Genomic DNA, 26376 nt, shown 5'->3' on the forward strand with positions numbered 1-26376 from the left:
TATGTCGAACTCAGAAATCTGGTCGTAATTTTGAACGGAATACTTTATTTACATCAAGAGAGTAGCATGCTTTCGTTCGGTCTGCCATGACTGGACAGACGACTTATGTTATTCGCAATTGTATTTTTGGTCGCCCCCACTAAGACATGAACCTTAAGGAGAATATTACAACAGAGATTTTCCAAGTACTCTGACCACTGCGTCATGGATGCTTGCGAGTAATCCTAAGAATCAAAATTATACGAATTACCAATCTTCATCTCAAAATTCCAACCGAACCTTATAAACAAAAAATCAGATAAAATAGTTTTCGACTTCTAAATCACTGTTTTGAATGAAACTGTTTAGTTATTCTGGTTTACATTTTTCTCTGAATAAGTTATTATATTATATTATATTATATATATATATATATATATATATATTATAAGTATAATCAAAATTAGGGATCTCCTATATATATATATATATATATATATATATATATATATATATATATAGGAGATCCCTAATTTTGATTATACTTATATTTAAGTAAATATTAAAATCGTGTAGACATTGTTACTTTGTTTTTCCTATATCTTATAATAAACAATGTTTCTCTAAAATTGTGTAATCCCTTTTTTTACAACGTGATTTTAAACGGATTTAAATCAACAAGTATATGTCTATACATATATACACGTAATATATGCAAACGTATATGCCGTTCATTGAACAAAACAGGGGAGGGTAGAGCGGTAGCCCTTGATATATCTAAGGCTTTTGACAGGGTATCGCACAATGGTCTTCTAAGGAAAATTAGATTATATGGTATCACTGGAAGAATATATAATGTAATTAAATCATTCTTAAGTAAGAGAAAAATCCAATTTGTTCTCGACGGTCGTACATATAAACAATATGATATAAATGCGGGAGTACCTCAAGGGTCTATCTTTGGATCTTTATTATTCCTGATATTCATAAATGACCTTCCTGATAAAATTGTATCGGAGATGGGTATATTTGCCGATGACACCACTCTCTATAACAGGTATGAGGGGAAAACAAATGAACACATATCCAAGGAAATGGCAGAAACACTAGAGGATGACCTCGAATCTGTAGTGGAATGGGGACAAAAATGGATGGTCACATTCAATGCTGCCAAGACTAAGCTTGTTTCCTTCAATAACTACAAGAAACCTTCTCTACCACCAATAGCAATGACTAAGAACACATTTCCTGAAAGTACTTCTTTTAAACTCCTGGGCCTAATGTTTACAGGGAATACGAACTGGAATAGATACATTGAGAGCATTGCCAAGGTTGGCTCCCTCTACCGTGCTAGAAAACTACTTACGCCTGAAAGTATCCTATACCTCTATATGGCCACCATTCGCCCATGTATGGAGTACTGTTGTCACATCTGGGCTGGTGCATCTGCTGCTTGTCTCTTGCTCCTGGACAGGGTTCAAAAGAGAGTCGCCAACCTGATAGGTCCTGAACTGTCATCTAGGCTCCAGCCTCTGTCCCATCGACGAGATTTGGCATCCCTCTGCTGTTCTACAAATACTTTAATGGTGAATGCTCTAACGAACTTCAAACACTTGTACCTCCTCGACGTAACTACCCCCGACAAACCCGACAAGCTAGTAAGTCTCATCCCTTTACAGTAGAGATCCCTAGGTGCAAGAAAGCCTTTTATTCCAATAGTTTCTTCCCCAGAACTGCAGGTCGTTGGAACTCCCTTCCGGGATTCTGCTTTCCCAACTGTACTGATATGCAGAAGTTCAAGGGTAATGTGAACAAACATCTTTCTACTCATCTCCCTTCATAATGCCCCTACAAATTAAGAACCTGATAGTAACCCCCTGCTTCAAAGTGGCACTGTGCCTTGTTTGGGGTGAAAATAGAATAAAAAATATATATACGTATATGTATATGTATATAAGTGTAAGGATGGTGTTATCGATTGATTATTCAGAATACTTTTGATCTTTCATTTATGAAGTATTTTTTCTTTCTCTATTTCTAATGATAACTTGCTAAATCTTGGCCATTTCTTATCTTCACCGTTCACCCAGATCTCTCACTGAAATAGAAAGATCGATGTTATCAGACCTTTTTACAATCTGCTGACTATGGCGGATTATATCAATTTCCGCCTGACTCCGACTTCCAGTTTATCTTGTCGATGTCTTTCCTTTCTCTGTAATGATTGCTCAAGTTGTATTGGTTCTCAGCAGCCATTTTCATCAAGATGAAAACGACCAATCTTCTATCGAGAAAGTAATCGCTCTTTAACTGACAAAATCAGAGCAATCACTTCAAAGTAATCCCGAAGGAGTGATTAACTCAGCATTTCATTTGCAGTATATACGATTAACAACTGGTCTTTAAACCAACGGAATTCATTAGTAGCCATTGCTCTTGTTAATTAATGATTTTATAAGTTTCGGTTACAGGTTGACACAAGGACAGGCATATGTGTCTTCAAGTTTTACCGGTTTGTTAATATTGTTTTCAATTTTTGTTTGACGACGTACTATATGAGTACATGTGAAATACAATTTAATTTGCAGATATTTCTGCTGTAACACGTCTTTTCAACCTTATAAAAACAATCACATGATATGTCTTTCGGCCAACTAGCCTGTCTATTTCATCCTCCTCCTGACAATTTACCAATCAATATTTTTAAGATAAGTAATTTGAACAAAAAATAAATCTACCTAAAAGTGAAAATAATCTTTTGTATAAAGTCAAGTAAAGTCTTCGTATATTCCATTGATGGATCCATTTTCTGGAAATTCTCTGTGTAGTTTTCACTCGATTTTCAAAGTTTAATATTGCACTGTCTTCGATAATTTGATTTTCTTTATTCAAATTTAATAAAAAATTTGGGAAATAATTTACTGCCTAATAAAATGTTCTAGAAATAGTACCTAAATCACCTAGTTAAAAATATACTACGAAACACTTCCTATATATTCGTTGGCCGATTAAGCCAGTTTCTTCTAGCTAATAAAACTGATCGAATAAATAAATTATAATTCTTCATCCTACTTATTCTTTTTATTTACCTTCTTCTGCTTCTTCGTCTTCTTCTTCTTCTTCTTCTTCTTCTTCTTTTATTTTCCTGTCATGTCGAAATTAGTATAAATTCCAAAATGTATATAAAATGAAACAATAGAAAAATACGACCAGCATAGAATTTTTGTGTAGATCAGACATTTTAAGCTTACGTATTTCATGGAAAAATATTTATTACCTACTTACCTGTCATGTTGAAATTAGTAGAAATTCAAAAATTTATGAGAAAATAATCAATACATGAAGTAATTAAATAGGGTATTTACCCTATTAGATATTGTTTAAAGCAAAGTATTTAAGGTAAAAGCAATATTACCTATTTACGTGTCTGGTGGAAACTTGTATAAATTCCAAAAATGATAGAAAATGAATCGATAGAAAAATGATTACAAGAAAATAATAGGGTGCGTGTGTAGATTATGAACTTTTAAGCAAACGTATTCCATGTAAAACGCGCACATTTCACGTGGAAATTAGTATAAATTCTTAAATTATAGAAAATGAACCAATAAAAATGTATTATAAAAAGTGCTTGTGTCGATTGAAGATCTTGTAAATGGGTATTACATTCTATCTAGGTTATTGAAAATTCTTTAATTCAACATAGTGTCATTAAGCATTATGTGGAATTGAACAAGTCTTAATAACCTAGATATATTATATATATAAAAGCTGAGATAGATACAGAGATAATAGAGATAGAAAGGGTAAATAATATATATATATACAAAGACACAAAAATACACACACATATATATGTATATGTGTGTATCGTTATAAAAAACAAGCTCACTTTTATATCAATAAAACAGTTTTAAATGGAAAATATTATCAGCATTAAAAGATGCCAATTTAGTAAATCTTACATTTTCAAGTAAAAGATAAAAAAGTAGACCGGCAATAAAATATAATAGTAACAAAATGTAATATTAACAAAAATGTAATCGTAACAAAATGTAATAGTAACACAATATAATAGAACCAAAAATATAATAGTGACATAATGTAATCGTTACCAAAATGTAAGAGTGGCAAAATGTAACAATACCACAAATGTAACAGTAACAAAATATAATAATAACAGAAATGTAATAGTAAACAAAATGTAACGGCAACAAAATGTAATATTAAGAAAACCGTAATAGAAATAAAATGTAATAGTAACAAAATGTAATAGAAACAAAATGTAATATCAAGAAAAATGTAATATTAACAAAACGTAATAGTAATAAAATGTAATAGTAATAAAACGTAATAGTAACAAAATGTAATATTAACAAAACGTAATAGTAATAAAATGTAATAGTAATAAAACGTAATAGTAACAAAATGTAATATTAACAAAACGTAATAGTAACAAAATGTAATAGTAACAAAACGTAATAGTAACAAAATGTAATAGTAACAAAACGTAATAGTAACAAAATGTAATAGTAACAAAACGTAATAGTAACAAAATGTAATATTAAGAAAAATGTAGCAGCAACAAAATGTAATATTAAGAAAAACGTAATAGAAACAAAATACAATAGTAACAAAAATGTAATAGAAACAAAATGTAATATAAACAAAAATGTAACAGTAACAAAACGTAAGAGTAACAAAATGTAATAGGAACAAAATATAATACGAACAAAATGTAATATAAACAAAAATGTAATTGTAATAAAATGTAATATTAACAAAGATATGATAGTAACGTAATAATAAAATGTAATAGCAAAAAAATGTAATAGAAACGAAATGTTATATTAAGAAAAATGTCATATTAACAAAATGTAATAGTAACAAAATATAATCGTAACAAAATGAAATATTAACAAAAATGTAATAGAAATAAAATGTAATATCAAGACCATGTAATAGTAACAAAAATGTAACAAGAACAAAATATAATACTACCAAAAATGCAATCGTAACAAAAATATTAAAGTAACAAAAATGTAATAGTAACAATGATCTTATGGGAGGCAAAACTGTAATAGTAAGAAAATTTATCAAGTCAGGTGACCAAGAAAAAAAACATGTAAATTCATCATAGTTACGTGACTCTTTCCTAGACTATATACTTGATATGTGTTATACATTAATACTCAGCGGTAAGTAAATGCCTCGGAGAACGCACCCGGTTCGGCGAGGAAGGGGGTAGCTTAAGTGCTGCCTGATGCATTTTTATTGTTAATTTTGTCTGACACGTGGCTGCGTTTTTCTTGCTCTACTGAACACGTGGTTACTTGAATCGCGTGCCAGCAAGGGATGGCTATATTGCTTTAACCAGGCAGAAAAAATAGCTGTGGGAAGAAATAGACGATGTGGAGGTGGAAGAAATGGGTATTACTCGAAAATACTATAGCCAAAAGTATAATCGTGATGATGACGCTTCCGCTGCTGCTGCTGCTGCTGCTGCTGCTGCTGCTGTTACTGCTTCTGTTGCTACTACTGCTGATGATGCTGCTGATGATTGTATTTGTGGCAAGATCGTAAAATTAGTATCATGTTAAATCCAAGCAATTCAAAATAATTCTGTTATTGTATTATAAAAATAGAAAACGATGCCCACCCCCAAATATTTTTTTTAACTAAACGTTTATATATTTGTATATACGGTGTTTATTACCAACCTAATCATGAATAATTATGTATTTTAACACTTTTGTTAATAGGAAAAAGTTTAAACGTGGGTAATATAATTTGGTTTTATTTAATTTAATTTGGTTTTATGCAAAGGAGACAAAAGTGGAGTCGGCGAACTTCGTAAATATTCAGATATTCTTGATTTTTATGAAAATCCCAAAAATACTATTGCATAACAATTAGTATATATTCCTAAAAAAGTTATCATGTTATTTAACGTATTTTAAAAGGTTTATTAAAATGAGCACTAGGTTTATTAAAATGAGCACTAGATTTCATTTAAAAATTCATATATTTCACATTTGTTTTTAATCTGATTCATAGTCGTTAGACACCAATGAAGCAAGATTTATTTTAGTTTCGTGATCTTTTTAGATATTTCAAACTTTATTACTGCCTTTTGACTTTTACAAAAATACAATCCCGGATTATATTTTGATCAAATTGGAAAAATGATTCTCAACATAAGTTTTAGTATCACTTTATCTTAATAAAAACTCTTAAAAGTACAAGGGTGGTTTTAACAAAAAACTCCTATGACTGCCTCCTTTTTCATTTCCGCCGTAATGGATCAAATTGCACTGTTATGGTGATTAAACTGATGCATTCATGATCTTAAAGGTTAATCTCTCTGTTGCAAATATTGAAATGTGACACTCTGAGAAAGTACCCTCTGTAACGGGCGTGCGCCACAAGCAAAGATTCAACTGAACAAATCCATATGAAAAAATTTAACCCATCAACATTCACTGGCGCCTGTTAGATCGTTTACTGAGCTAATGCAGTTGATGTTAGCACAGTTAGAGATAGGTCCGTCAATTTCAGAGGGAAGATAGAAATGTGACAAAGCGCGTTCCTAACACTTATGCACAGCCACCACTTTATAAAAATAGTGTGCATCGAAACAAACTCATCTGCGCTCATCGGTGGATAACCGTAAACGTGTGGAATGCGATATCACTGGAAACAATGTTGCCATGTTTCAGATACAGCAAAGTGTTTGCATTTCGGCATATGATTAATTGATCCCACTCACCCTCCTCAGCAAAGAAAAAAAATCAAGAAGAGTACATCTACATTTAAAGTGATGCGCACCGTCTCCTGGAACCATAGTTTATTAAGTTGAGGCCCGGAGTGCTCCGGTAAAGTCAGACAAATACGGAAACATTCCGCTTGCAATACATCAACGCTAGACCATACACAAGTATGAAGAGCACAAAATGTGTGACAAAGATCAGCTGGAAGGTACTGTCTCACCCACCGTATAGTTCGACCCTGGAACCGTCAAACTTTCATTTGTTCTGACCTCTCAATGGTACTTTGCATGCACAGTATTTCCCCAACAACAACGCCATAGACGCGGCTGTGAAAAAAAGGGCTGGATCGGCAGGTACTGGATTTTAAGAGCGAGACATTTAGATTCTCATTACTCGCTGACGTAGGTGCATTAAGAATGATGGTAACTATGTAGAAAAAATAAATTCGGGATCACAAAAAGTTGCTAGTTTAATGGTACCACTACCACCTTCACAGTCGTGCAATATTTTGAGTTAAAAATAAGGATTACTTTTGGAACGACCATCGATCTTTTGAACCCGAATAGTAAAAGAATTACAAAGACGGGAGTCGAACTATTAAAACGATCTACTTTTTGTCCCCCGTATAATTTTTTTCTATTAAAGAAGTTCATATTATCAATTATGAGCTGAAGACACCTCCATGAGGTGTCTCGAAGTGGATGATGAATAAAACATTGCGTTTGTTGAATTTATTGAAAAAATCAATTAAAATCGTTATAAATTGTTAAAAGCACTTAAGCGTGCTCTCCCACTAATATTGAGCCTGGTGATTGACCCGTCTATTTATGCGTATGTTATGCAAGTTACAATGTCAGACAACTAAAATGGTGGTGTTTCTACATTCATTTTTGTGAGTGTCATGTGCTACCAGGCGTTGGTAGATGGAGCTTATCGGAGAAGACAAGTGACATGTAAGCCGGCGAGGTATAGTGGTTCTAGTCATTCCGATGTATGAGTTGATTTTTTAGACAGATACCCCTATAGGGCATTTAAAAACATACACAGCATTGCTAGTTTTTAGTCACCAGGTTTAATATTATGGGAAAGCACAAATTTTAAACGATGGACCGTCGAAAAGTTATGCCTTCTTTTTAATTTATTATTCGCTTAAATACGACTCATGGAAGTAAAAAATTTGCGACTGTAGAAAATGCAACACACACACACACACACACACACACACACACATATATATATATATATATATATATATATATATATGTGTGTGTGTGTGTGTGTATATATATATAGTTCAGAGTTAAATGTATAACATTTTAAATCTTAAAATTAATATATAATTATTCATTCTTAAACTTATAGGAAAATCCTCTCGAGATGAAAATGTTCAATATTCGAGATAAAGCATAGTATAAAATGAAGTGAAATATTTGCAAATTATTATGTGCAACACCGGTTACAAAGTCAAGATAATTATTTCCTTATTCTATGGAGTTTCAAGGAATAGAAACATTGTTAGTAAAATAACTCTTATATTGATTAGTTTTAATTTTAATGATGCGCACAAAAGTTTATACTTATGATATAAGTAATATTCTAAAAACTACATAAAAACGCTATATATATATATGTATATATATATATATATATATATATATATATATATACTTTATTGCTTCTGTTACGTTGACGATACCATGCGGCCCTAAAATAGCTTGCCCTATCTCTGAATACCTTTTATGTAAAATTCACCCATTACAGTTGAAAAAAGAAACTAATTCTAGTCTTCTTATTTTTGTATGTATTTGTTTCTAAGACTTCTTTTGATTTTTTACTTCTGTTTGTCGTTAACCTAAGTTGAGGTCGTTTTACCCGCTGGGACTTTTTTGCCCTCCCCCCAAAAAAGAACAAAAATTGAATTTAATTAAAGCAGAGCGCTATAGTGACTTGTTTACAGCCTTATTAGAATGATGAGATACACTTCATCATTTAGACTCAGTGTACTTTGGATATGGTAAAATCTACTATAAAAAAAATAAACTTTACAAGTTTAAAAGTAGATAGAGACCTTTTTTACCTTCGCATACCTTGACTAGGTAACATTAGTGATCGATTTGCCAGACAAATTTTACTTCTGTTCAACAGTGTTTTTTGTGTGAGTCTTCGTTTTTTTCCAAAAGTCCTGTGCTGTCTTCTATTCAAAAAGAGGTCGTCTCCCCCATCATGATAATTCTATTGTTTATTTAAATGTAGTTGTGAAATACGTTGGGCGGACATCACAAACTTTAGATTCCTGTATCAAACAATATGTCTCATCCAAGCTTTGATATCAGGTGTTTTGCATATGGTTCGACCATCTGTGGGTACTTAATAAATAACCGCCTTTAACATCAGTGTCGACTTGTTCTTCTTTTGAGCAAGTCACACTATCTTTCATTTGAAAATTTAAGAAACTATCTATATTATGTCCTTGTGACCTTCTTTTTGCAAACAATGAAACATCTTTTAGGACTTTATATATAGTTTCTATCTGGAGTTTGCCTTGTTTCTTCTATTTGTCCCACGCCATATTTCTATCTCATATATTTTTTTCTTAATTAATATTAACCTAAATTTTAGCCCGCGTTATAACATCTTTTTTAAATTCATCATTATTATAAATTCGCTCTGTACATAGCTAGTATTAAATCGTATACTCTTAAAATATATATATATATATATATATATATATATATATATATATATATATATATATATATATATATATACTAGCATTTCAGCCCGGCATTGCCCGGGTGTTTGGATGTGTATGTTGAGCAAAAAAAAAAAAAAGTGGTAGTAGGAAGGCAGGCTCGAACCCGTACCGCAAAGGAGGAAAAGAACGGGGTAAAACCTAACATTTAGGCTGTTACGACCACCGCCAAACCGGCTAGACAACATAAAGGAGAGGATAACTTTCAAAAATATCGACGAAAAAAATGACCCCCACCCCTGTAGAAAAGTGTCTAGTTGAAGGGGAGATATTAATGTTTTTAGCCAATTTTTCGATATTTGTCCTATGAAAGGTCGAACTTTAAAACGATACTGATCTTGGAAAAATCCGTCGCCCCTATTGAAAGTTTAAGACAGACATGCAAACATACATACATACATACATTTATATATTAATAACTAAAAATTTTCGACTCAAACTGATGAAAAAGCTTGCCCTATCTCTGAATACCCTTTATGTAAAATTTCAAATATTTAGACCAGAAATTGTCTGAGTAATTTGGAAGAGACCGCAGAGGTCATTTTTTTTTAACTTTGACCCCTATTATGACCCCTTAAAATTTATTGTTTTGGGCTCAAATCAAGTTATTAAGTAATTTCAAGTGCGTAGACTCAAAATTGTCGGAGGAGTTTGGTAGAGTTCTCAAAGGTCAAATCGTTGAACTTTGACACCTTAATCGCCAAATATCTGACCAAAAACCGATCACGTCGATTTTCTCAAATCTCAGTACCCTGTATGTCAAAATTCGAGCCTGTAGACTAAAAATTGACAGAGTTATTGCGTAGAGAAATGTACACAGACACACACACAGACACACACACACAGACACGTTCACTTTTATATATATATAGATATATTAGTATATATAGAGACTGCGGGATGATAAGGAACATATTTTAAATAAGAAGTATTAAGAATTATATTTGCAAACATGTCTAGCTGTTTATATTTGAATTTGTTCATGTCTTTATAATGTGAAATTAGCTTATTTTTCGTATTGATAATACAAGGGCGTGCAATAAGTAATGCCCCTGGCCCACTTCCAGTTGTCTGATCTAGCTGAAATGTGCAATTATTTATATCTCTACGGGTTATGTGGCAAATTCCAGCTCTGAACTAATTGTGGTTTCTGTTTTACAGGTGTTTGAACTGGGTCAGGGGTGAAATGGAGCCTGTTGAATGGCGAGCAGTCATGCGGTTTTTTGTATTTGAAAGGACGCACACCGCAGGAGACTTTTGATGAAATGAAAAAACTTGGTGATAATGCCCCATCATATGACCTTGTAAAACGCTAGCATCCTGAATTCAAACATGGCCGGAAGTCTGTGGAAACAGCTCCCAGACCTGGTCGCCCCCTTCTGCCATTGATGAGGCACCTGTCCGTCAAGTTGAGGCTGCCATTTTGGAAGATATGTGCATTACTATTCGCCAAATAGCCCAAGATGTCAAGATTAGTACAGAGTCTGTAGAAACTATCATTCATGGCCATTTACATATGCATAAGGTGTCTGCTAGATGGATTCCCAGGTTGTTCACACTATTCCAGAAGCGAGAACGCGTCGAGTGCTCGAGGAGAAATTTGGAGATGTCTTAAGAAGATGAGTTAAAGTTTTTCAAAAGACTGATTACACAGGATGAAACCTGGGTCCATCACTATGATCCAGAGACCAAAGCCCAGTCAATGCAGCGGAAGCACTTGGACTCACCACCTCCAAAGAAGGCAAGGGTGCAGCCCTCCGCTTGCAAGGTCATGCTCACAGTGTTCTGGGACCAGGACGGAGTAGTGATGCCAGATTTCCTGGTAAAGGGCACTACAATTACAGGAGCCTATTATGCTTCACTTTTGAGGAAATTAAGGGAAGCTATTAAAATCAAGAGGCGGGGCAAGATCAGCAAAGGTACTCTCCTCCTGCAGAACAACGCTCCGGTCCACAACTCGCATGTCGCCAAATCAGAAGCACGGGCGTGTGGTTATAAAATCCTCTCCTGATCTTTCACCCTCTGACTTTCACCTCTTCCCAGCCATGAAGTTGTTTTTGAAAGAAAAGCGTTTCCCAGATTATGCCGCCTTTATTTCTGAAGTCACGTCGTGGTTGGATGACCAACCTGGGTTGTTCTACAAAAACAGTCTCCAGAGCTGCATCAACGATGGGAGAAATGCATAACTCTTGGTGGTTCCTATGTATGGAAAGACCAAGTTTCGTTGCTCTACTGCTATGGGAAGTGGGTCAGGGGCATTATTTATTGCACCTATTCTTTATTTGGAAAAGTAGTAATTATCCTTACTGCTTCTGATATTCTAATCAGAAAAGATTTAGTTCTCGTGTATATGCTTTTTAATTCTTTATAGTCCATTTTTTAAAAAAGTGTGTTTTTTTATATATAAGGTTTTTAATTAAGTTAGTTATAGACGTGTCTTCCTTTTTATCATGAAGACAATGCATACCATGAGATAAATCACACAGTTCATATTGCTACCCTATGTTGGATTAAAAAACTTTCATGTTCTCCTGCGCTTATTCTGCAACGGTACATCATCATCATCATCATCATCATCATCATCATCATCTAATTCTTCTTCTTATTATTATTATTATTATTATTATTAGTAGTAGTAGTAGTAGTAGTAGTAATATTTTCTTATGCGTTAATCCGAAACTAAAGTGGAGATCACAATAATGAATTTTTTGTCAACAATATTAGGCTTAGATAAGATGAAGGCTGGTTTTAAGAATATCTTTGTGCGTTTGCCTATATCATCATCGGCCTTGCTCCCCGGCGCTTCCCGATGGTTTTTTATGCAAAATCAAGTTTCGAGACGGCATCTTTCTTTGTATTTCCGAACCATCTTTGTCGCCATTCTCCTTTCTTGTCTTTTATATTATCATATAAAATTTTTATTTGTATATTTTAACATGTATGAGTTTTGTTTTATAGGGTGAGGTCGAGGTATATACAAATATAGATACTTTACCGTTATCTTGTTAAAAAATAAATCAGCAAAGACCCGACTGCATAAGATTACAACAGTTCACCCATTTCCTAGTTCCGCTTTAATCATTTTATCCTATCTTATCTTTTCAAACCTATTGTTTTCAATGTCTTGTGTATTTTCTTTTCTTTTAGTAAAACATATTACTATTTAATCTATTTTGATTATCACATTATAAATGTTTATATCATAGACAAGGAAAAATTATAGATTTGTATACACGTTTTGTATTAAAAAAATAAACAGCAAACAAACAGAGATTACTCCACCTTCTTAAATTAAAAAGCAAAACGAAAAGAAAACGCATAGACAATAAACAAGAAAAAGAACAATAATAATAATAACCAGCAACAGAAAAAAAATATGTAACTGTTTGATGTACATGTACTGTCAAACCATAAAACAGCTAACGGCATGTTTGGATTGTTTTAATGGTTATTTGCCGAATAAGACAAAAGCGACAAGAATTATATAGAAAAATTAAATAAACCCGTGTTTGTTTATTTGGCTGAAACAAAATAAAGAAACGGACAATTGCAGTTAAAAACGTCAAAGTATTTGTATATAAATAGCCGGAGTATGTTGTATACACACAGATAGACACACTCACACAAGCACACACATAAATACGCGTGTGTGTGGGTATATATATATATATATATATATATATATATATATATATATATATATATATCATAGGGTGAACACAATTTTAACAAGACTCCAATATAGACACTGATTCTGGGCGGAGAAAATGCACAAATACTTTAATCGTAGCAAAATATGAAACAAATAAGAAAATATATAGTACTCGTAGGCCACCCGGCATTACCCGGTCGTAAAATGCGCTTAAATATGATAGTTTGATTAATGCAGATTTCGTATTTATTATTATACTAGCAATTCAGCCCGGCTTTTGCTCAAGTCCTATCGACTTTATGTGCATATGTACACACACACACACACACACACACACACACACACACACACACACATATATATATATATATATATATATATATATATGTTTTGAGAAAAATAGAAAAACCGAATGAAATTATCAAAATAATCAACGTTTCGTCCTTATTTCAGAGGACATCTTCAGGATAATTGAAGTAAAAATGCAAGAAAAGAAAAAGTCATAGATCGTACGAAAAAGAGAACAGTTTTTGAATCCTACCCATGTCGGGAAGGAGAAACATATGTGTGCGTATGGGAAGGTTGGGTTGTTCGATGTCTATATATACACTTTTAAAAATGCGTTGTGTACATAGGTGAAACACAGCGAAAATTGAAATTAAGATTTAACGAACACAGAAGAGATATAAGGAATGGTAACGCCCTAAATGCACTCTTTTGCCATTGTGAAGAACACGATCAATCATTTAATTTAGATCAAGCGAAAATTATTAAATACGTGATAGATAGAGCTAAAAGAAGACTTTTAGAATCAGCACTAATATTAAATACTAATACTATTACGCAAAGAAAAGGATTCTACCATTTAACCCCTAGCATAGGGAAAATAATAATCAAAGAACAAAATATCAAAACAGATCCTGGCTAACCATTTTTCCTTAAATATTTCAACAAAATGAATAAGTTTACAGGAGAAAAAAAATGTACATATTTATTTTATCGCATTTTAAAAGTGTATATATAGACATCGAACAACCCAACCTTCCCATACGCACACATGTTTGTCCTTCCCGACATGGGTAGGGTTCAAAAACTGTCCTCTTTTTCGTAAGATCTGTGACTTTTTCTTTTCTTGCATTTTTACTTCAATTATCCTGAAGATGTCCTCTGAAATAAGGACGAAACGTTGATTATTTTAATAATTTCATTCGGCTTTTCTATTTTTCTCAAAACATAACGTCAACCACCGCTGGTATTTTTACATTCCTTATACATACATATATATATATATATATATATATATATATATATATATATATATATATATATATATACATATATATATATATGTATATATATATGTATATATATGTATATATATATATATATATATTAAAAAGTTGGCTCATGTCCAAATAACCAACATCTAAAATTTCAAGTGTTTAGGCCCAAAATCGACGGAGTAGTTTGGTAAAGTCTGCATCGGCTAACTCTTTCAACTTTGACCTCTAAGCAGCCAACTTTTCGCCCAAAAACAAAGCAAAAACCTTGCTTAAATTCCGATTGCCTTTTATGTAAAATTTCAAATGTTTAGACCTAAAATTGGCTAAATACTTTGCTAGAGACTGCAAAGGTCAAATCTTTTGAACTTTGACCCACTGGCAGCCAAATCTTCGACCAAAAACCAATTAAAAAGCTCGCGCTGTGTATGAATACACTTTAGATAAAATTTCAAATGTTTAGTCTATAAAATGACTGAGTAATTTGGTAGAGATGGCAGAGATCAATTTTTTTTTAAATTTGACCCAAATTTTGACCCCTACCAGTTTTTTTGTTTTATATTCAAATTAAATTAAAATGTTCGATAAATGTCCGAGTAACGCGCATCTAAAATTCAAGTGTTCAGACCCAAAATTGCTGGAGGAGCATGGTAGAGTTTTTAAAGGTCAAATTGTTGAACTTTGACCTCTTGACAACCAAACTTCTCGTGGAAAACCGATGAAAAAGATTTTCCAAATCTCAATACATTGAGACTTGGGAAAATCTATAGACTGAAAATAGACAGCGTAGTTTAGTAGGGAAATGTGCACACACACACACACACACACACACACAGACACACAGACACCCACACACACACAGAGAAAAGTTCACTTTTATATAGATTATATTGGACCCAATATATAGTAATAATTTAAACAGTTCAAATAAATGACTCGTGCGCCACTACCGGGAATCGAGACCAAAACGTTTAGCTTACGATTTACTTTTTTCCTTTGACGTTAATGTCTGAGCTATGAATATTTACTGCAACATGAACCAATAGCTTTAACGTTACGTATTCATATTCATAATGCCGTAGTTCGACCTTTACCTGGCAAATTTATTCATTTTTTAATTTACACACTTTTGCACCAATTTTCCTGGAAAAAAATCCAAATATAAAGATTCACATTGGTTCGAATATCCTATATATTAAGTTTCATGTCTGCAGACACAAACTGACAGAGGAGTTTGGTAGCCAATTTTTGAAACAAATATATATACGCATACATTAATATATACAGAAGGAGGTTTATATTCGTTATAACCTTTTACGCCGAGATTACGCAAGTATAAATATAATGTAGAATATTTGCATGAATATAATTACACGTAACAGTTAACTAAAAATGAGCATCACCTAAACAACAAAAAAAAAAAACTAATAGCGAATTAATTATTTAACTAATTGTAATTCTTACTGATATGAGTAATTTCCATTATTTATTCATTTATTTCGGACTATTATCCTCATCTTCTACTTGTTTCACGACGTTTCGGTCAACCATTCGTCTGGCCTTTGTCATGTAGCAAACCTCAACGGGATAGGAACGCCGAATCTCCTAACTGCATCAAAAGCAATTGATTATATATATATATATATATATATATATATATATATATAGTCTAGAATAACTGTAGAGTCGAGTGAGCGAATAATAAACAAACAACGTCTCTAAATTGCCCCTTTAAGCACAGATAGGAATCGTGTTCGAACCTTATTTTATTATACTTAGTTATAACATTAACTCTATTATAGATATATTCAGATGTTTGATGTAATAGTATTACTAGTGTGTGCAAAATAAAGCAACCCTATATATATATATATATATATATATATAGAGAGAGAGAGAGAAAGAGAGAGAGAGGGGGACTAGTACTATTTAAAAATATACATATATATATTTATATATATAAAGTGATTTTGAGATTATATTGTCTTTTATTTTCATTTTTTTTTAAGTGACGAGTGAAAAAAATAAAACATAGGAAGCCTCCAGAGCACTAATTAAAATTAGGGAGGTTCTAATAAAAACGCTACTAAAAAAATGTTTCTACCCAATCCAACTTGAAGAAAAAATATGTTTGAAGGCCTGAAACAAAAATAAATCGTCAGAATCCACAGGAAGTTTACTAAAAGCAGTAAATAGGTTATACATATGATTATAATTATGTATTATATATTTATATAAAAATCATTTTTTGTCAACAAATTTTATTTACATTTATTTTTAAGGAAAACAATTTAAATTAATTAAAACAAAGAGATATTTTTGACCTCTGCATGCTTTGAATCGTAGCAATGGTTTTTAAAATCGGACTTAAGACAGGGCGGCCATGAAATAGGTAAACAGACGAATTTGTTAAAACCGTAAGCCACAAACAGGATGGAAGATATATATATATATATATATATATATATATATATATATATATATATATATATATATATACATTTTTTTTTTGACCGAGAAGTTCTCTTCGCTTCAGCTTTTCTTTCTTCTTGGAAATCACATAAAGACTTTCTAGGCATGAATGATGACAATCTTTACACTTTATAGAAAATGTATGGAGGAATTCATCATGTCAACCAAAGTCATTTTAAGTCGAATACATCTCTTAAGACGTGTTACACAACACTCATGAAAACTTCTGACTTGATAATATCTGACACATGTATCCTAAGGTCTTTTAAAGTACAATGGTATCTGGAAGAATGGCATTATGCTCTCCCGCATCTTTCGGCAGCGCTCTTGTTGTCATGAAATTTGATGCTACGAGTGTGATGGCAAAATGTCTGAAGAGAATTTCTACCATGTAGACATATGTATGCCCGCTTGAAGTTGGCATCTTGTCATATGTACAGAAATCGTTATGATGTGCTGTTGGACAAATTCTACGGACATAAATTCTGCTGAAACTATATTGTCTATAATCTCAATTCGTTCAATTTTAATTTCATTGATTTTTGTGTATGAGCTCCTTTGAAAAAGACATCACCTATTTACGTGGAATAGTTAAAAACGCATACAATAAGTTTTGAAACAATCCTGGGTTTTAGTGAACGCTGGTATTTTTACTGAAATCTTTTCTAGTTTGAGGCATTAATATACCGCGCACTACTTTATCTTTATGCAAAGTGTCAAAGTAAGATAGAACACAGTCAGGGAACAGAAACCAACGAAATCAATTCTGCAAAATTTCGATCGAAATAAAAACAGAAAAAAAAAACACATAAGAATCTCATAAATCATAATATGACGTGTGTTTGGAGAACGTGCAGCTATTATGTTAGTTTCAGTTTGCTAATGAACGTATCGATACGATTGTTTCTATTTGAAAAAGAAGTTTTCATGGCTCTTAAATACGTTCTACTCTTCATATTTGACAATTAACGGATAAACTAGAAAAATCCTCACACACACACACACATATATATATTTATATATATATATATATATATATATATATATATATATATATATATATATATATATACTGCTGATCAAAAGACCACTTAAAAATCTTAAAAAAAATTTTTTTTTTTTAAGGATAGATTTTAAACTCTTCCGGCTTAAGGTTACGAATACTACAATCTAAAAAGTTATGGGAACAAAAAGCTACATTCTCAAGATTTATTTTTAAACTTTACATTTTTATTAAATCAGGCTTTCCACGCGTGATCAAAAATTCTATTAAATTGTACCAAAAGTGTATGAAAATTGTATGAAAACATTCAACAATCAAACTTAATAATGAGTTCTACCTCCACTGCTTTTGATGACCTCAAAAATTCTTTGGGGCATGCTAGAAATAAGGATCTTCATTAAGGTGCGGGAGATCCTGCTCCAGTTCTGAATATGGCTTCACGAAGTTCATTTTTTTAATACAGTTTGCTATTTCGATAAATCACTCTTGTCATCAATCCCCAAACATTTTCAATTAGATTCAAGTCCGGTGAGCATGCAGGGTGTCCCAAGAGATAGACTCCATTTTCTTGTAGCAAGCTCAAGGTCGATTTGCAGTGTGGATTGCAGCATTATCCTGTTGGAATAACCATCCATCCCCACACAAGCGATGATCCTCCATCATCAAATATGCTTTTTGTAGCATGCTAACATAACCAGCTGCTGTCTGACGACCCTGCACCACCTGGAGCTCCATCGTTCCTCTGTAAGAAAAGGCACGCCATACCATTGCGGACCCTCCACCAATATGACGTATGGAAAATTTTCAAGGGCCAATTTTTTGTCATGCCAATATCGCTGGAAGCCATCAGGGCCATCTAAATTGAATTTTCTCTCATCAGAAAACAGGACTTTCTTCCAATTCTCAACGTTCCAGGTTTGGTATTCACGACCAAATCTTAAGCCGTCTACATGTATATAATAACGTTTTGTAAATGGTATTATGTTTCTTTTTATATCGTCAATGTGCTTACTGTGTGTCTTTAGGAAAAATAATAAGAGAATTAGTCAGAAGTAGAAAACGCAAATTATTTAAAAAGTAAGAAGACACGGATAGAAGATTACGGGAAAAGAATGAGATAGTCAGAAATGACCTATAGAATGAATATATACATATATATATATATATATAGAGAGAGAGAGAGAGAGAGAGAGAGAAAGAGAGAGAGAGAGAGGGGGGGAGAAAGAATACCATATAAGAAAACATTTGCATATATTTTCTGTATAATTTAATAGTGAAAGAGGTAATACTAATTATCATAAAATTAAATTTTGGATCATTAATGGTAAAACTACCTTGGAAATTTTCATGTAAGATATTCTATAATTTGTTAGTGCAAAACTAGCAATAATCATAGAGTATTAAAAACAATAAAGGAAACTAAAGAAGTTTTGAAGTTATACCTGCCGAAACGTTTGGTTAATCACTACTAACATTATGATAGTAGCGTATATATTCTAAATAAGACAAATTGTTCATCTTTCTATAAGAAAAATTCGAACGACAAAGCAAGTGATGTAAATTAAGTGATTTACAGCGAACCCCTAGAAAATCTACGGATAATTTCCTTATGTATTTGTATAATTTACTATCAACAATAGTATTTCTATACGAAATGATAAATATTAACGGTAGATGTGGAATTCAACAACACTATCCTTCATCTGCTGTATGTAGCTGTATTGCGCATGGGATTCTTTCTCCAAAAGTTTGTAGAATTTGTTGTTTCTGTTGGCGTCCAACGTGACGCAAATCTCTCGATATAATTGTATCACTTTTGGGCATGGATTGAAAGAAAACAACGTATACTTTATTTGAATATATTGTCTTACACGACAAGAGATTATCCTAACAACACACCTTGAATGAATTGAGAAGATATATGACACTTTCTACATCGAACCACCTCAAGAAGTCCCCTAACGTCGCTGACTGGGAAGAAGAATACACTTCATGGATCGTTTAACTATCGATTAAAAAAGTACGAGTACCCCTTACGAAGTAAATGTCTTGGAGGGAGAGTTATTTGGACTCATCGATTTACGAGTACAGACTCTTCTAATCATTATAAAAGTCCCGAGTCTAATACTCTCGTGGGGAATTACCGCGACAATACAGACTGTATAACAGTCGGAGGAGTCTCATAACTGTACAATATATTCTTTTAGACCTGAACCCGTTGTTCGAGTCTTTCTTTATAGCACTTTCTTAGAGCCGCAACAATGGCATTAAAATATTATTAATCAACATCGCATCTTCAACGCTAGGGCGATCTCGGATTTTTCAAATGTATTGAAACGTTATAACGTTCAAACCAACATGGTGTTGCGTAATATATTGTTATATACATTACACGAGAAAATGACAAAAAAAAACTTTTGTGATTGAGCAGGTTTTTTTTACATAGGCGTCACCACATATCAAGGCCGATAGGCCACTCAAGGATAAGGGTTAAAGAGTGTACAGTAGTCAAAAGGACAATATAGTAATCGATAGTAATGGAAGTTCGATAAATTTGTTAACTTAAGTGGAACGGCTCATCAGAAACTTGTTCACGTTGGACTTGAAGACAACCATATTATAGACAGCTGGAAAGCAGGAAAACGGAGGACAATTCTACAGGCATACAGTTCTAAGAAAGAAGCTTTTATCATGGAATCTATGTTTAGGTTTAGGCACAGATAAAGAGTGGGGGAAATTATTGATAATGTTTTCAGCTAGTCTAGTGTTTCTTGTGAAAGTTTGGCGAGGGGGGACCATAGATTGAAGCTCAGTCGAACACTTTCCATGAAAATAACGATAAAGCAGAAACAAACTCGCAACATCTCTTCTGTGAGATAGAGGTTGCAGCGAAGAGAAAAGGACATCTCCCACCAGGTCACGAAGTCTATTTTGAACCCTATCAAGGCAGGATAAGTCTTTTCTAGCAGCTCCTGCCCATATGTGGCAACAGTATTCCATCCTTGGACGTATCTGGCTCTTATATAGATAGATAATTGCATCAGCAGTGAGATATCTACTGGACTGACCATTTTTCCAGCGGCCTTGGCAACAGATTTGATGTACGTATTCCATTTAAGATTAGGAGTAAAGGTCAAGCCCAGAAGTCTGTCAAAACTTGAGGCCTCCCCAAGACGAGAGCCATTCATTTTAATTGATGCCAGATGGGGATCAGAACGTTGATGATGTAAAGATAGAAGCTTGGTTTTAGATGCATTAAAAGTAACCAGCCACTCCTCCTAAAACATTTAATTTTTTATGGCAGAGCAAAAGAGTGATAAATGTGGTTAGCATTAAAAGAAATAATTCCCGCTTTTATTGCAGTAGTTTAATGCGTGGTATAACAAAACCCAACATTATAACTCGCTTACGAATCAGTAACTTAACACACATGCATGTGAAAGTAGCGAACGTGGCCGACAATTTAATTGTCTTTAGTATCAGATGTTTAAAAGACAGAATTTCGTGACAGACGGAATTTTACTTTTTACCTTTCTTTAATCTCATTTTTGTATCATTTTGTGCGACATTTATTTTCTTTTACAGCATGTAACCGAAATTTGCCGAAAAGTGATACAATCAAACGGTTAACGTAGTGAATAACAAAGTTACCACAGTCCTCATTTCTTAATTTTGTTAAGCAGGTATCTGGTTTACACTGGCGTTAGAAAATTACTGTTTTAGATTTGTCATGTTTAAATTACGAAAGAAAAATAGTTTTTCCTTATTTAAAACATAGATAAAGAGCATTAACTACTTAAACAACTATTTTACTTTAGAAAGTCATACTTTCAAGATGTTGATAGTTAAAGTTGAATATTATAGAAAGTAAAATTTTTTGTTGCATTTTGTTTTGTACAGTCAAAATAGCAGAAGAATCATAAAACATAACAAATTATTCTGTTTTTGTTTTGTTTTTTAATTTAGGAAATATTATTGTGAACAAACATGGCCATGTGATCGACAACATCGCCGATCCCAATATTTTCCGTCGCTTTCTTCTCCTTCATCTTCTCCTCTAGGCGCATCCCTGTCTCTCACGTGGGCGACTGCCGAAAGGGTTCACAGGGGTGAACAAGTATATAATAAAATGAAAAGAATACAAAAATTAAAAACTCCATTTTATAGATGCCAGATGAGCTTTGGGTGCGTGTGTGACACCATCGTGGGTAACTACTCTCTAACATCCATGTGTTACTTTTTCTATCGAGACTGAGTTGATGATCCCCCAAAGCTTTTTCCCAATTTAATACAAGCAATAACTTGTCTTTAACTGTGACAAACTTTGGATGAAATTAAAATTTAGAGCATCATGATGGTTAATGATTATGAATAAATTTTAATGCTCATTTTCAAACAGAAAGTTGTGTTCATATAAACATGCACACCATAATATATTCATACTATGGTGTGAATACTTATCGTTAGCCCTAATTAAATGAGAACATTTTTGTTTCGCGTTTCAAAGTAAAATATAAATAAATTGCTTATTATTTTACATTAATGTTTCACCTATTTTAATTTGGGAAATGAAGGCGAATTGGAAAAGTCATGAAACAGATTCACCTGTTTACAGTTTATCACAAAAGCTTGCTTACAAAAATTAAATAATTATTTAGCTAATGAGATGAAAGAAATAGTTGTTTGTGTTCTAAAAGTAATATTTTCAAACGATGTTTACACTTTTATATTTTCTCCGGACAAATAAAAACCATTCACTACTAATTATAATATTTACGTGTATAGAGAATGACGACCGAGTGATAAAATTTACCTTTTAAAGCTTTTTGTTTGCGTACTATTTCCATGAGTAAACTTTCTGTCTTCTCTTTACAATAACGGAAAACTTCCTTTCAGCTGTACAAGAAATCAGTTTACAGCTACAAAAATAATTTGTCATAATCACAAGCCTTTTTAAAATATACATGATTATTGAATGGGCTACTTAGTTGAATAAGTAACTAATTTGCATGCATATGGGTGTAAAAGTGATTTAAAATAAATCCATCTTCATCAAAGTTACATTAGTTAGGAAATATACGCATTAATAAATTAAAAACAGATGGTGAATATAAAGACAACTAAATTTTATTTTTTCTATAAGGGTTTAGATTTCAGTTTGAAACATTTTAGTATTTTTACCAGTTTAAAAAAGTCAAATACAAAAACAACCCAGGTCAGTACAAGTACATATAGTGTGTGAGTATATATATATATATATATATATATATATATATATATATATATATTTATATATATAAGCACACACATACACACAGACATATATACAGCTTAAAATAAAAAAACACATGCATGCACAACGCATAAGCACACATTCATACAAATATGCAAACACACATGTATACACACATATATATACGTATATATATATGTGTGTGTGTGTATGTGAGTGTGTGTGTGTATAAAGTTGAACTATCTTGTATTGAAGTTTACAGCGACCACTTAGAGTAAGACATTGCTATTTCTAAGAAGAAGTTCTTTTTAGGTACATGATTGAAGGAAAATAAAAAGAACATGACGTAATAAAAGGTATTACTTCATGAAAGGCATGACTTCTGATCATAGAGTGTGTTTTGGAATCACAATATGAAAAACTTGTCCTACTAAAGATCTACAGCGCTGCTAAACATCGATATATATATATATATATATATATATATATATATATATATAGAGAGAGAGAGAGAGAGATAGAGAGAGAGAGAGACAGACAGACAGACAGACAGACAGACAGAAAGAAAGAGAAGGAGAGATAATTCCGCACAATATGGCAAACATATTTGCAGTGAACCGACATGCCTAGTCTGTGATTGCCACAATGTTATATATTAGATGATTTATAGAAACTTTATAAATAGTTCCTACATAGAAGAACCAAAATTACGTTAGTATCAGAAAACACAGTCGTCGCCCAAACACCGAAACATTTAGACGAAAAGGAAAAAGGTCTATTTGATACAAAATATATTTTAATAGGAAGCTAATTACCTTCCACACAAGCAGAAAGAAGCAAGGACGCTTTTAATATTGAACATATGTGAATCAAGCATGTGAGTGCTTTTAATATATATATATATATATATATATATATATATATATATATATATATATAATGTGTATATAGGATAAGAAGAATTTCGTTTGGAAATACACTTTTCTACATTGAAGGTATTAATTGTTCACTCGCTGGGAGCCCGGCGTTGCCCAGTCGTACACTACGCTTAAACATATTTTAATTTATGAAGATTGCGTGTGTATTATTATAGGATCAATCCTCTATTGATTATTATTTATGACGAGGAAGAATTTGCTCGATGGACTAATTCGCAAAAAAATATAAAAATAATGATAATGTCGTTCATCAAATTCCGTCTGAACGTATCAAAGAACACTACCAGACATATAAATTAGCTTTAAGTGAAATTTGCAAATGATATCATTTGCAAATTTCACTTAAAGCTACTTCGTTTTGAAACCTATTTTTAAAGCTCAGTCGTTTTGAAACCTATCAGAAAGGAACTCACGCATACGCAAAGTGACTTTTATATAATAGTAGAGACTGACGTTATAACAAAATCAATTTGTTTACTTGAATATTAATAAAAAGTAATGTTTCTCTTTATTATTCTGTAGAACACTGTCATACATAGCGACTTGTACGTTCATACGAATAGCAAGAGTTTTACAAAGTTAGAAAATACCAAGTCCTCACAATCGTTTTATGGCCACTGAGTTTTTATATAAAATTAAATTGATAAGGAAATGGTGTGATTTGAAATATGTAAATTAGAATGATACTCATAAAACATAACCAGTTAAATTACTGGATTTAGTCTGTGCCCTTAAGTTATAAATCCCTTAGTCGTGGCATATTATTTTTAAGAATTTTTTTTTTTTTTTAATTACATTTTCACCCCAAACAAGGTAAATTGCCACTTTGGTGTAGGGGGTTACTATCAGGGGCAACAACTACTGGGGTACTATGTAGGGATTTGGGCAGCAAGATGTCGGTTCACGTTACACTTGAACTTCTGCACGTCTGTACTGTTAGTGAGGCAGTGACCTGGAATGGAATTCCAGAGTCTAGCGGTTCTGGGGAAGAAACTATTGGAGTAAAATATATTTTACATCTAGGGATCTCTACAGTGATTTAGCAGCCTGTCGGGTTTGTCGAGGGTGCTCACGTCGCGGGGGCACAAGTGATTGCAGTTCATCAGAGCATTCACTAAAATACTTGTTGAACAGGCAGAGGGATGCAACATTTCGTCGATGGGACAGAGGCTGAAGCTTAGATGCCAGTTCAGGGCCTATCAGGTTTGCAACTCTATTTTGAAACTTATCAAGGAGCGAGAGACTAGTAGCAGATGCACCAGCCCAGATGTGACAGCAATACTCCATACATGGGCGAATGGTGGCCTTATAGAGGTACATGATACTTTCGGGTGTTAGTAGTTGTCTAGCACGGTAGAGAGAGCCCACCTTTCTTGCAGCGGCCCTGGCAATGCCTTCAATGTAATTGTTCCAACTCATGTTTCCTGTGAACGTTAGGCCAAGGAGTTTGAAAGATGTACTCTCAGATAAAGAGGCATTGGCCATTGCTATAGGTGGTAGAGAGGCTTTCTTGTAATTATTGAATGAAACAAGTTTAGTCTTGGCAGCATCGAATGCGACCAACCACTTTTGTCCCCATTCCACCACAGATTGGAGGTCTTCCTCTAGTGTTTCTGCCATTTCTTTAGAAATGTGTTCAGTTATCATTAAGAATAGAGAATAGACAAATGCTCCGGCATATTTATCAGAGGGAGCTGTGTCGTAATAGCGTGTTTTGCATATGAAATATATAAATTCTGCTAATTTTAGTTTACATTGTAATATTAATGGTGCAATATGTGTATGCGTGTTTTAGCGTTTGCATATGACTTAAAATAGCTTTATATATATATATATATATATATATATATATATATATATATATATATATATAGGGAGAGAGAGACAGACAGACAGAAAGACAGACAGACAGAGAAAGAGAGACAGAGAGAGAACACAATTGAGGACTATAGATTATACTTTAAATGAATGCATTGTTTGATGGAATACTCAAATAAGAAATATTAAGAGTTTCTTAATCCGCGGAGTTCTAAGAAGTTCTCATCAGAGGGCAGATAGATATTAGCAAATAAATGATGAATTTGCTCGTGCAGGCATAAATTAAAACTGCGTTATATGTAAAGAAAAAAAGTTTTAGTGCATTTATATGCAAAAAACGTTTTAGTTCATGAAATGGCGAAAAAAAACGAAAAATAAAATAAAAACGTGGGTTAAAAATTAAACATAAAAAATTCAGATAAAATATGGAGTAGTTAGGTATTTCCAAGAGGAACTGATTATAAGAGTTACAATGAAAA

General features: G+C 32.8%; 1 long non-coding RNA gene across 1 annotated transcript in view; it reads right to left on the reverse strand.

Annotated features, from left to right (window-relative positions):
* The window catches only part of LOC145284066 (uncharacterized), a 188493-nt gene that overhangs the window by 146932 nt on the left and 15185 nt on the right, over positions 1 to 26376 (reverse strand). The window lies entirely within an intron of this gene.

Source organism: Euprymna scolopes, chromosome 8 (assembly GCF_053919585.1).
Source record: "Euprymna scolopes isolate OS-2025 chromosome 8, ASM5391958v1, whole genome shotgun sequence".
Taxonomy (NCBI): Eukaryota; Metazoa; Mollusca; class Cephalopoda; order Sepiida; family Sepiolidae; genus Euprymna; species Euprymna scolopes.